This window comes from Triturus cristatus, chromosome 2_1, assembly GCF_964204655.1.
Source record: "Triturus cristatus chromosome 2_1, aTriCri1.1, whole genome shotgun sequence".
Classification (NCBI taxonomy): Eukaryota; Metazoa; Chordata; class Amphibia; order Caudata; family Salamandridae; genus Triturus; species Triturus cristatus.
This window is the reverse complement of record NC_140581.1, coordinates 1,156,796,236-1,156,808,780: the sequence shown is the minus strand read 5'-3', so window position 1 is coordinate 1,156,808,780 and position 12,545 is coordinate 1,156,796,236. Positions and strand designations below refer to the sequence as shown.

Here is a 12,545-nt window from a genome sequence, read left to right as displayed (position 1 = left end):
GGAGAAAGAAGCTGCAACAGAACTGGAACAATGGATGATGGGGAGGGGTAGTAGAAGGTCATTTGAGAGGGAATGGATGCAGGAATATGATTGAGAGTGCAAAGAGAAATGTAAATGAGGAGAGGTGAATTGGAGAAAGGGAGCCGCTTGATTGAGCTGCAGGAATGGAGGTGATTGGAGGTATGTAAGCTAAAAGGAAAATATGCTAAGAGGAAAAGATAAAGATGCAGGGAATTTAATAGGAAAAAGGTTCATGAGGAGCGCTAGTAAAGATCATGATACTGAGCAACAGCCCCCAATTAAGTCCACATTGAAGGATTCACAAATGAACATGATCTTGAAAGAGGAAGGCGAGAGAAGGCAGATGTGAAATAACAGAAAATGTAATGTACTTAATGATATTTAATGTAAATGGTATTATTGTAAAGATTTCTGTGAGTATTACTATGAGAGACAAAGAGGAGGCATTATGTTGAAATAGTGGCAATGTGTTACTGTGAAAGGTTACTATGAGAGATAATTGGGAGGTGCGATAGAGATAAACAAGTTACTTTTCTTCTGTAATGAGCTCCCAGACATCGCATTGCATGAATCTCCTCCAGGTACCAGACAGAATCAGGAGAAAATTAAATCAGCTTTCCACCACTGGCAGATGAAACCCTGGGTCCAAGTCAGCTCCGACACCTAGCTGGATTTGACGTCACTGTGCCATCTATGGTGCAAGTCAGCAGTCTGAGATCAATTTTTGTCCTTCTCATAGCAAATCTTTGGAGGCGAAGAAACTTCTGGCAATTTAAAAGGCCTTTAGTGCAAAAAACCTAACTAGGTGCCATATCTTCAGTACAGTACCCACTCAAGAGTTAGGAAGTGTGAGAAGTTGGCCTGATGTATGATGTCACTAGTTCTAGTGTACACCTTATATCAGTCCAAACAACCCTTATGGTGATTGGTTGTAAAGTCAACCTTATAGACCAGCTATCCTAGTGGTAGCATGGACAAGAGCAGTCTTAGGCTAAACTCTGAATGGCATGTGAAGCCAGCTGTGATACCATATATAATCCCTTGAATACCAAATGAAAGGACACCACAACAGATATATATATATAAAATAAAGTGTATTTATTCTAGTCAAACCCTCAGCACTCTTTATGAGATTCGAGGTAAGTACAACACAGTCTTATTCAAGCATACATTAAGTCACACAGGTAAGTAATACAGTTAGGCCCTAGGGGCCACGCAAACCATATAATAAAGAAGTGGTATAAGGACCACTGTCACGGAAATAGAATAGGCCTAGGGAATCGCTGGGGCTACACTACACTACCAACAGTTAGGAAGTGGGAGGCCCACGGGATTCAGGTGCAGAGTGGAAACACTCAAGCGTAATGCGTATAATCGATAGAAATAGTACAGTTCTGAAATAAGCAGTTTTAGGACACTTCTGGAGCAACTAGGAAGTCGAGACTCGGAAACTAGACCCTAGATCACCGAAGTACCCAAGTTACCTAGCCCACAGGCTGCGGGTGCATAGGTGTGAACTTGCGTCGGGTTTCGTCGTGGACTTCTATGGATGCCTGAAGGAAAGTTGCTGACAGGCAGTCAGTGCAGAGTGTCCGGTGGATCCCAAGGCCGGGATCAAGAAGGAAGTGTACCTGCAAGCAGAAGGGACAGAGTCAAGGTCACTAGCCAGTGACCACGTGGAACCAGGAAGGAACCAGGCGATGTCGTGAAGATTGCAGGTGAAGGGTGAAGCTAGTCGCAGCAGCCACGGGTACCAGGAGACGTCGAGGACGACCAGGAGGCGAGCTGTCCCACGAAGGCTCTTGCTGTCGGCGGCGTCGAAGTCGAACTAGGACTCACCAAGCCTTGGCAAGCGGAACCCACGAAGAATGGAGGACTTGCTTCTGGTGCAGACCAGGAAGGTCTGGGGTGCTTCTCTTTTGCAAGGAAGCGGGAGCCAGTCTGGAGGAGCCAAACCAGCAGTGAAGATTTAAAGGTGTGTCGTCGCAAAGGCCGCTAGCCAACGGGCAAGCAACCGGACAGACGCGGCAAGCAGGAAAATGCAGAAGGGCCCCACGCAGGACTCGTGGAGTGTGGGGGGCTGATCTTCGGTGCAGATGGTGCTTGGGGTTTCTCAATCCCCGGTGCACAACTTCGAGGGTACCTCAGAAGCTGCGCTGGAAGATACTCGGCACTTTTCCCAGGTAGCCGGTCCCACGTCTCTAGTCGCCTCCACGGATCTCAGCTCGGCTGTGGATGTGGATCAGGGTGGAGAAGTCTGGAAGTCAAGACTCTGGTCGGGCTCTGCAGTCGGTCCCTCGTAGAACTTCAGCAAAGCAAAGGGTAGTCTCTTGATGGTGCCTGTTTGCACAGGGTAGCCACTCCTTGGCCACAAGGGAGATTCTTCAGTCTTCTTCTTTCGTCGAATGTCGAAGGTCCAGAGTTTCTGTTCAAGTTGCAGGTTCAGGACAATCTAATCTCCTGGGGCCCAGCTACCACTCTTATCCAAATCTGGGGGGCTGGGTTGCCTGCTAGGTCACGCCTTATGGGTGGGACCTGGGAGGGGGGTGGTTACACCCCCTTCTCTTTGTCCAGTTTCGCGCCAGGACTGGTGCTGGAGTGCCCCAGCACCGGTTTGAACTGGACTATGCATGGGACACCTTGTGTGCCCCAGGCAGTGTCTCGTTTCTTTCATCCCTCCCTGCCCCAATACACTAAGGCCTGTCTGGGGTGGTGCTCGCACCTCCCAAGGCAGGAAACCTATTGTCCAAGCCTCCCGTGCCGGGATCACTCCCAGCAGCAGGAGGTCAGACTTGTGTCGTGGCAGCAGCATCCATTTTGTGATGCTGGGGCTCTGGTTAAATTTAACCGGGTAAGTAGGTTTCAACACGTCTTCTCCCTCTAAAAGGGAGGGATAATATCCTCATCCCCAGAAATGGGATGGGGGTATTCTTCCAAAGTGTTAGACACCTTACACGACATGTTTTGATACAGCCAAACCATAGTTACCATAACCGTTTAAGATTATAAGGCACTTTAAGAGTATATATCATAGAACAGCTATAAGGACATGGTTCCGAAAGCTGCAGACAGGCTCAGCTCATGCTAGAGCACCATCTCACATGTTACCAAGCACTCTGCCTCCAGGATTGTTAAGGCCTGCCATAGGAGTGGCTGATAGGTACACATGTGTCTATATCTAAGATAGGTATAGGGATACTACACCTAAGCAAGGGGTGTTTACACGACCTTGCCCCAGCTGAGTGATCAGCCAGTTGTGTCATAATGGAAGGCCAGGCCAGGGGTGGCATAATACATGCTGCAGCCCCTGATAGGCCTAGGATACACCTATGCCCTGGGTACCTAAGGTACACTGTACAGGGGCCAATAAGGTGACCCTATCCAGATGGGTTATGCACCTAAAGTACATAGTATCAATTTAGAGAGAGAACAGCAGGGCTGTGGGTCTGATTAGCAGGCCCACAGCCACATCTAAGTCGAAAACCAGTAAAGCAAAAGCAAAAAGTGGGGGTGAACATAGAAAGCAGACCCTACTCTCCTACAGGAAGTAGGTGAGAAATGTGCAGGCAGATAAATATAACCAGAGATCGTTACTAAAGCAAATGTTTTCTTCTGAGGAATTCCTCAACACATTAATCGATTGGTAACCCCAGACAGCATTATCACCAGAACAAGGCAGAAGCCTAGTCTGAGGGACATACCACTACACAACTTTGGGCACTAACAATCACAGCTGTGCCCAGAAGGATGAGCGAATGCCTAGATAGTAGCAGAAAATAGAGTAGAACCAAAGAGTCCTGCGGGCAATAGAGTGACGCCAACAAAACAATGATGAAATCTACTGAAGGGGAACGAATGGAGTCATGTCCTAGACCCCAACCACGAGAATGAAAAGGGGGCAAGGATAAAATCAAGTCATCTGAACACAATAATCCCATTCCAACACTAGGAAATGCCGCAAGGGGACATGTTGTACTTACAGGAGGAAGCAACCACATGTCATACATTAATATCTAATCCATTCAAGGACAAACAGAAAACTGAAAGAAGGACATAGGAAAGTATATCAGTAGAAGACCACAATATTACAACTCACAAAGTGACAAGCACAATAAAGTGCTTGAATTTGAAACAAACAGCAGAGTTGAGAGGTTCAAAGTGATCAGGATCTGCAAGCAGAGCCTATAAACCTGTGCAATATAAGTAATCACCAGGATAATGACAGATTGTCCATTTTTGGTGTGCCATGGAAAAAAGGGCTAAGAGTTAAAAGAAAGATGCACTGGAGCCTAAACTGCAGCAACCTCAGAGAGAGAGGCCAAACAGCCAAAAGTATAGAAAACAGCAGATGCCAAGCAAACACAGGATTATAGACTCTAGGGAAAACTAGATCACCAAAGCGAGTTACAGACTGCCATTACCAGGAGTGTAAATCGAACGCAAGGGCATCCAGACTGAAACTATCCATTTGCTCACTGAAGTAATATTAATCTTAATAATGACTGAACTCTGCTCTAATGCCAGAGTGAAGGAAAAAAGGCAGGTGAAGCAGAAGAGGAAAAAGCAGAAATAGCACGAGAAGCAGAAGCAAACAAAGCAGGAGAAGGAGAAGTAGCAGCAGAATCCAACAAGTTACTTACCTTCGATAACAATGTATCTGTAAGAGACATTAGTAGTTCTAGATTGCTTACCTTAGAATAATCCTCAGGCGTCAGACTGGATCCGGAGAAATTTTTTCTTAGCAGTACCCCTGCGTGTCGGTCGACTCCGCATGTGTCGTCGTGGTCGCCGATATGACGTCACTGAGTCTACTTAGGCGCCGCCCCTGCACGCTGTCAGTTCTGACGCGACTTTCCACTCCAGAAGTGCAGATCCATGCAAGACACTGACTACTGGTGCACAAAACTAGGGCCCTGTAAGGGAGTCCCTATCCCTAGAAGTCAGTTCGCAGAAAGGGGAGGATGGGTGGGGTGGTAAGGAATCTATAACTACTAATATCTCTTACAGATACATGGTTACCGAAGGTAAGTAACTTGCCCATCTGAAAGCGACTGTAGATTCCTTACCTTAGAATAGATACCCCAGCAATGCCATCCTCGGTGGTGGGTTTGCGAACTAAGTTCACACCAGGATGTCCTGGACAACAGAAAGGCCGAAAAAGCGGTCTCTCCAGACTTGGCTGTCCAGGCAGTAATGCTTGAACGTGTGCAAGGATGTCCACGTGGCTGCCTGACAGATACCAAGTAAGGGAACTCTCGAAGAGGCAGTCTGATCGGAGGATCGATGGCCATTCTCAAGAGCTCGGGGTACCAGACTGTTTTTGCCCAGTCCAGAGCCACAAGAATTACTTGGTCGCGATTGATCTTCTTCAGTACTCTGGGTAGAAGTGGTACAAGCGGAAAGGTGTACAGGAGTGCACAATTCCACTCGCGACAAAAGGCGTCACCGAGCGAGTGCCGCATTGGAAACTTTAACGCGCACAACTGCTGACAGTGCGTTCTCTTCGGTGTCGAATAGATCTAACCAAGGCTCTCCCCACAGCTGAAAGAGACCTTGTGCCATCTCCGAGTGAAGACGCGTTAGTGATCCATCATGCACCGGGGGCAGAGCTCGTCCGCCCTGGCATTCAGGGAACCTGCCAAGTGCTGAACCACCAGGGATATGTACTGATGTTCCAGCCATGTCCAAAGACAAAGAGCCTTTCGACATAGGATCCACGACCCCACCCGCCCTGTTTGTTGCAGTACCACATGGCGGTGGTGTTGTCCGTGAACACCTGCGTTGCTCTTCCTTTGACAGATGGATGGAATGCCTTCAGTGCAAGACGAACCGCCGTGAAGCCCGGACTTCACGGAGACCAGACGCCTCTGATCTCCAACTACCCCATGTGGCCGCCCCATTCCAGAAGTGATGCATCCATCACTACTGTGAACTCTGGTTGGGGATGGAAGAGGGATCTGCCGCTGACCCAGTCCTGGTTCGTGAGCCACCACTGCAACTGATTTGCTGTACCCTCCGAGATCAGGACATCAGAAAGATTCTCCTGATGCTGCGCCCAGTGAAACTTCAGGTCCCACTGCAGAGCCCGCATATGCCATCTGGCATGATCTACCATCGGGATGCAGGAGGCCATGAGGCCCAGCAGCCTCAGGGTCATTCTCACTGAAATCTGGGATAGAGGCAGGAACATCAGTATCGTAGCCTGAATATCCTGGACTCGCTGTTCAGGGGGATAGACCCAAAACGGTGCTGTGTCCAGAACCACCCGATGTAAAGGAAGGTCTGAAAGGTAATAAGGTGCGACTGTGGCACGTTGATAGTGAATCCAGCAAATGCATGAAGTTCGCCGTAGTCTGGAGGTAGGAAACAACAGACTAGGGCGAGCCCGTCTTTAAACAGCCAGTCGTCGAGGTATGGGAAGACTGGTACCCATGATCTGCTCAGATGAGCTGCGACCATGGCCAACACTTTCGTAAACACCCGAGAGGCGCTAGTAAGGCCAAAAGGGAGCACCGTGAACTGAAAATGCTCGTGGCCTACCGTGAACCGTAGGTAACGCCGATGGGCAGGCAAGACTGGAATGTGAAAATAAGAGTCCTGCAAGTTCAACGCTACCATTCAGTCTCTAGGGTCGAGGGCAGACAAGACCTGAGCCAAAGTTAACAACTGAACTTCTCATTCCAGAGGAAGCGGTTGATGTCGCTGAGGTCTAAGATGGGACGCATGCCTTTGTCCAACTTGGACACCAGGAATTAGTGGGAGTAGCAACCACGATCTACTTCTGGTGCAGGGTTGCATTCTATAGCTCCCTTGGCCAAGAGAGCCGTAACTTCCTGGTGGAGAAGGGCCAAATGATCCTCCGACATGCGATGGAGTGTAGGTGGCATGGAGAAAGGGGTATTCTCGAAGGGGAGAGAGTGGCCCTTTGGACTATCTGCAAAACCCACCTGGTCGACGTGATGTTGTGCCAGTGGGGGAGGTGATGGCGGATCCTGCCACCCACTGGCAAGTGGTGGCCCTGAAAAGTCAGACTAGGAATGTTTGGAGGCTGCTGCGGGGTTGGGGGGGCATTGGTGGATAGGCCCGCCCGGTAGCCCCCAGACCCATGACGTTGGGTCCCACGTCCCCAGCTGCGCAAAGACTGGGACGATTGCGCCGGCCTGTGGCTCTGGGTGGAGCGTGGTGGGGCACCCCTTCCTTAGCAATGAAAGGGGCGAAAGGCAGACTGCATGGGGCGGGAGGTGGTAGCGAGTCCCAAGTATCTGGCTGTACTCCTAGAGTTCTTGAAACGCTTGAGCGCGTGGTCAGCCTCGTCGCCAAACAGGCGATGGACATCAAAGGGCATGTCCAAAAGGGTCGACTGAACATCCCCTGAGGAGACAGTGGACCTCAGCCAGGCATATCGCCTCAGGACTACTGACATGTAAATTGTCTACCCAGAGAGTCGGCGGTATCCAGCCCACATCGGATGGCGAAGTTTGCTGCGCCTCTACCCTCTGCGACAGCACGGGTGAGCATGGCCTAGGCCTCCTCCGGGCACTGCGACATCACTTGCGCAGCCGTGTCCCACACAGAGTGTGTGTAACGGCCCAAGAGACATGCGGTGTTCACCGACCGCAGTCCTAAGCTGGCGGACGAAACCAACACCTTCCCAAGATGGTCCAGCTTCTAGGATTCCCTATCTGGGGGGAGCAGTAGGGAACGTGCCTTTCGATGTTGAGGCTTGGACCACCAAGCTCTCGGGGGTAAAGTGGGTAGCCCGGGGACGGGCGGTGGAGTCGGGGATTCATCCTATCCACAGGAGCCCCTGTGCTGGGCTTGGACCAAGTGTCCAGAAGGATGTCAGTGAGGGTCTCATTAAGAGGCAGCAGGGGCTCCGAGAGACCGCTGACGGCTGAAGCACCACAGTCATGAGGTTAGTCCCACTGTAGGAAGGTCAAGGACCAAGGCCTCAGCCACCCTCCGCAAAACCACAGCGTAGGAGGCCCCCCCCTTACTCCATAGCCACGGTAGGGGGAGAAAGCATACCAAGGTCTGGTGGGGTATCCAGACACTGGCCTCACCAAACCCCTCTCGCCTGTCCGGCTCCTCAAGTTGGTCTGCTAGAGGGTCAACAAACCCCTCTCAGTCCTACTCACCCTCCTCTGGCTGCCAGTCAGGGCGGTAGGGAACGGCAGGAAATAACAGTGGTACAAAAGTACCGGTTGGCGCCGGTACCGGGTCCGTGTCCAAGTTGGGGCGAGGCTGGGGTCGACACAAGTTGGGGTGAGGCTGGGGTCGACGCAGGTTGAGGGCACACCGGCGTCGTCACTGGAATTGGCGCCGGAGAAGGTACCGTGAGGTCAACCAGCATGATTCGGATCCAGGCCTGGATCCTTGGGGGCCCTCCGGCGCCGAAGCCACCTGCCTCGAAGGCCCAGGGCCCCCAGCCAAGTCTGCGGGACCTGAAGGCACACCGGCGGAGTCGGGCTGCCCAAAGAAGCTATACAGCGCTTTGTAGAAAGCTCGAAGCTGGGCAGGGGACACTCCCAGAAAGGGAGGGAAGCACCAAGTCGTCCCAGAAGCGTGCTCCGAACGCTTCGGTTCCCACGTCGCGTCGGCTGACGGACGGGAGAAGGCGCAGACCTACCCGAGGAGTGCAAAGACTTCGATGACGAGTGGTGATGACTCCGTGACCGGTCCTGAGATCGTCCTTTCGACCGGGACCTCGAGCGGCGTGGAGCCGACTGCTGGGCCTCCAGAAGCTTTTGGGGCGGCTCCCACAAAGACTTCGGGTTTATGGCCTGAAAGTCAGAGCACGACTTCGGGTCGTGGTCATGCTCCAGGCACTTTGAATGCCCAACATACTATGCTCCCTCAAGGTGAGGAAGATGACCTGCAGGAGAGAAAAACCTCTGGAGGTCCTCTATCACCAAGTCAGAAGGCATCAATCAAGAACAATTGCAATGGTACAAAATGAAAGGGAATAATTCTGAGTTTGGCGGACGTGTACTCCTTTGGAAATGTGACGGCTATCTTATCCGCCTTATTAGAAGTGCATTATGTCCTAATGTACAAGTTACTTACCTTTGGTAACGATGTATCTGGTAGAGACGATTCTAGCCGCAGATTCCTTAACGTAGAATTATCCCCAGGCGTGAGACTGGACATGGAAAACTTGCCCCCCAGCATCTCTGCACGCAGGGGGGCGGTACCACGCGACTCCGCCCTGACGTCGCCCGTGATTTGGGGGGAGGGTGCTGGGGTGGGGCAAGGAAAGGGAGCAATAAAGAAGGTAGTAGAATTGTTTGACCGAGATGGAAGAAAAGGAGATCTTGTTCTGAGGACTACATTTAAAAAGTAAAAAGTTGTGAAGCACAAGTTACTACTTATCTGTAAGAGACATTAGTTAGTGATAGATTCCTTACCTTAGAAAATCCCCAGGTGTCAGACTGGATCCGGAAAGTTTTTGTAGCAGTACCCCTGCACGTCAGTAGGTGGCGTCATGTGGCTCTGCATCCGTCGCTGGCATAGTAAGCGCCAAGATGACGTCACAAGACTACTTAGTCGCCGCCCATGCGCATGGACGTCAGTTCTGTACACGACTTTCCGTGCCAGGAACGCAGAGCCATGCAAGAAACTGACCAATGGTGCCAAGAAAACTAGGGCCCTGAAAGGAATAACCTTAACCCTAGAATCGCAGAACGGTGAGAATGGGTGGGGTGGTAAGGAATCTATCACTAACTAATGTCTCTTACAGATATATCGTTACACAAGTAGTAACTTGTGCATCTGAAAGTGACACGTTGGTGATAGATTACTTACCTTAGAATAGATACCCCAGCAATACCAACACCGGTGGTGGGTCTGCGAACAAGATTACACCAGAAAGTCACGGAGAACAGAACGGCCAAAGAAGCCATCTCTCCGGACCGGACTGTCAAGGCAGTAATGCTTCGTAAACGGGTGCAGCGAGGCCCATGTAGCTGCCTGACAAATGTCCTCCAAGGGGGCGCCGCGTCCCAAGGCAGTAGTGGGTGCCGTTGCCCTTGTAGAATGGGCACGCAGCCCCACAGGAGGCTCCTTCTTAGCCAACGAGTAACATGATTTGATGCACAGAACGACCCACCGAGAGATGTTTTTTTTGTGCACGGCACCACCTTTCTTGGTGCCCACGTAGCCAACAAAGAACTGGTCATCCACCTGGAACTGTCGTGTGCGCTGCAGGTAGAACAACAGCGCACATTTTGGGTCCAGATGGTGGATCCTCTCTTCCTCTCTCGAAGGATACGGAGGCGGAAAGAAGGAGGGCAAAGTGATGGTCTGCCCAATGTGGAAGGGCATGACAACCTTTAGCAAAAAAGGACGGGTTCTTAAAACCACCTTGTCCAGATGAACCGAAAGGAAAGGAGGTTTGGAAGAAAGCCTGGAGCTCAACTCAGTCGTCTGGCAGAGGTGATAGCTACCAGGAAAGCCGTCTTGAGAGTGAGAAGACGCAAAGGACAGGTATGAAGGGGCTCGAAGGGAGCGCACATCAGATAGGTCAAGACAAGATTTAAGTCCCATTGAGGCATTATGAACGGCACATGAGGAAACGTGTGCGTACTGCCTTTCAGGAAATGATTAACAACCGGAGACTTAAAAAGAGAAGGCTCATCTGGAAGCCTCAAAAAGGCTGAGAGGGCCGAAAGATAACCTTTGATAGTGCCCAGAGTAGAGCCCTGCTGGGCCAAAGACAGTAGGAACAGAAGGACCTCAGAAAGAGGGGCAGAAAGGAGATCCACAGCCTTTGCTGTGCACCATGCCACAAACTTGTTCCACCGGCAGGCGTATACCGTCTTAGTGGAGGGACGCCTGGCTGCCAGAATGACATCCCAGACTTCGGGAGGAAGATCGAAAGCTGTCAACTGTCGCCGCTCAATCTCCACGCATGGAGGTGGAGGCTAGACAGGTTCGGGTGGAAGACAGTCTCCAGCTGCTGCGACAGAAGATCCTCCCGAAGAGGCAGTCGGATCGGGGGATTGATCGCCATGCTGAGTAGCTCGGGATACCAGTATCTTCGTGCCCAATCCGGAGCCACAAGGATGACCTGGGCCCGGTCGCGCCAAATCTTCTTCAGCACGGCAGAAGTGGTATAGGCGGAAAGGCGTACAACAGACCGCAGCTCCACTCACGGCGAAAAGCATCACCGAGCGAGTGCCGCCTTGGAAATTCCAACACGCAGAACTGAGGACATTGCGCGTTCTCTTCGGTGGCGAATAGATCTAACCAAGGCTCTCCCCACTGCTGAAAGAGACCTTGCACCACGTCCGAGCAGACGCCATTCGTGATCCATCAAGCACCGGCGGCTGAGTTCGTCCGCCCTGGCGTTCAGGGAACCTGCCAGGTAATGCCTTGACATTCCAGCCACGTCCAGAGGCGCACAGCCTCCTGACATAGGGTCCAGGACCCCACCCCGCCCTGTTTGTTGCAAAACCACATGGCGGTGGTGTTGTCCGTGAACACCTGCACCACACTTCCCCAGACAGAGGAAGGAATCCCTTCAGACTAAGTCTGATAGTCCGAAGTTCCAACAGATTGATATGGAGCCGGGACTCCGCCGAAGACCAGAGGCCTCTGATCTCCGCCTCTCCCAAGTGGCCACCCCATCCCAAGAGGAACGCATCCGTCACCACTGTGTGCTCCGGTTGGGATAGGGAGAGGTATCGGTCAGTGACCGAATCGCGATTCGTGAGCCACCACTGCAATTGCGGTGCAGTGCCCTCTGAGATCTGGACATGATCTGACAGGTTGCCCTGATGTTGCGTTCACTGGAACTTCAGGTCCCACTGCAGAGCCCCCAGATGCCATCTGGCATGTGTCACCAGCAGGATGCAGGAGGCCATCAGGCTCAGAAGCCTGAGGGTCATCCTGACTGAAACCCAGGATAGAGGCTGAAAAATTGGCATCATAGCCTGAATATCCCGGACTCGCTGCTCGAGAGAATAAACCCGAAACAGCGTCGAATCCAGAACCGCTCCGATGAAGCGGAGCTTCTGAGGGGGACTCAGGTTCGGCACGTTAATGGAGAACCCCAGCAAATGCAGGAGGTCGGCCGTAGTCTGAAGGTGGTTGACGACTGCCTGGGGCGAGCCCGCCTTCAACAACCAGTCGTCTAGGTAAGGGAGGACTGACACCCCTGACCTGCGCAGATGAGCTGTGACCACCGCCATCACTTTCGTGAACACCCAAGGGGCGCTGGTAAGGCCGAATGGGAGCACGGCAAACTGAAAATGCTACTGGCCTACCGTGAACCGCAGCTACCGCCGGTGGGCAGGCAGGACAGGGATGTGAAAATATGCGTCCTGCAAGTCCAACGCTACCATCCAGTCTCCAGGCTCGAGGGCAGCCTGGACCTGAGCCAGAGTCAGCATTTTGAACTTCTCCTATCGGAGGAAGCGATTGACGTTCCGGAGGTCCAAGATAAGGCGCAGGCCCCCTTTGTCCTTCTTGGGGACCAGAAAGTAGTGGGAATAACAACCACTCCCTACTTCCGGCCCAGGAAC

The 12,545-nt window shown here is 51.9% G+C and overlaps 1 protein-coding gene across 1 annotated transcript in view; it reads right to left on the bottom strand.

Annotated features, from left to right (window-relative positions):
- Nucleotides 1-12,545, bottom strand: part of TDRD7 (tudor domain containing 7) — a 991,711-nt gene that overhangs the window by 230,010 nt on the left and 749,156 nt on the right. The gene's annotated exons all lie outside the window — the stretch shown is intronic.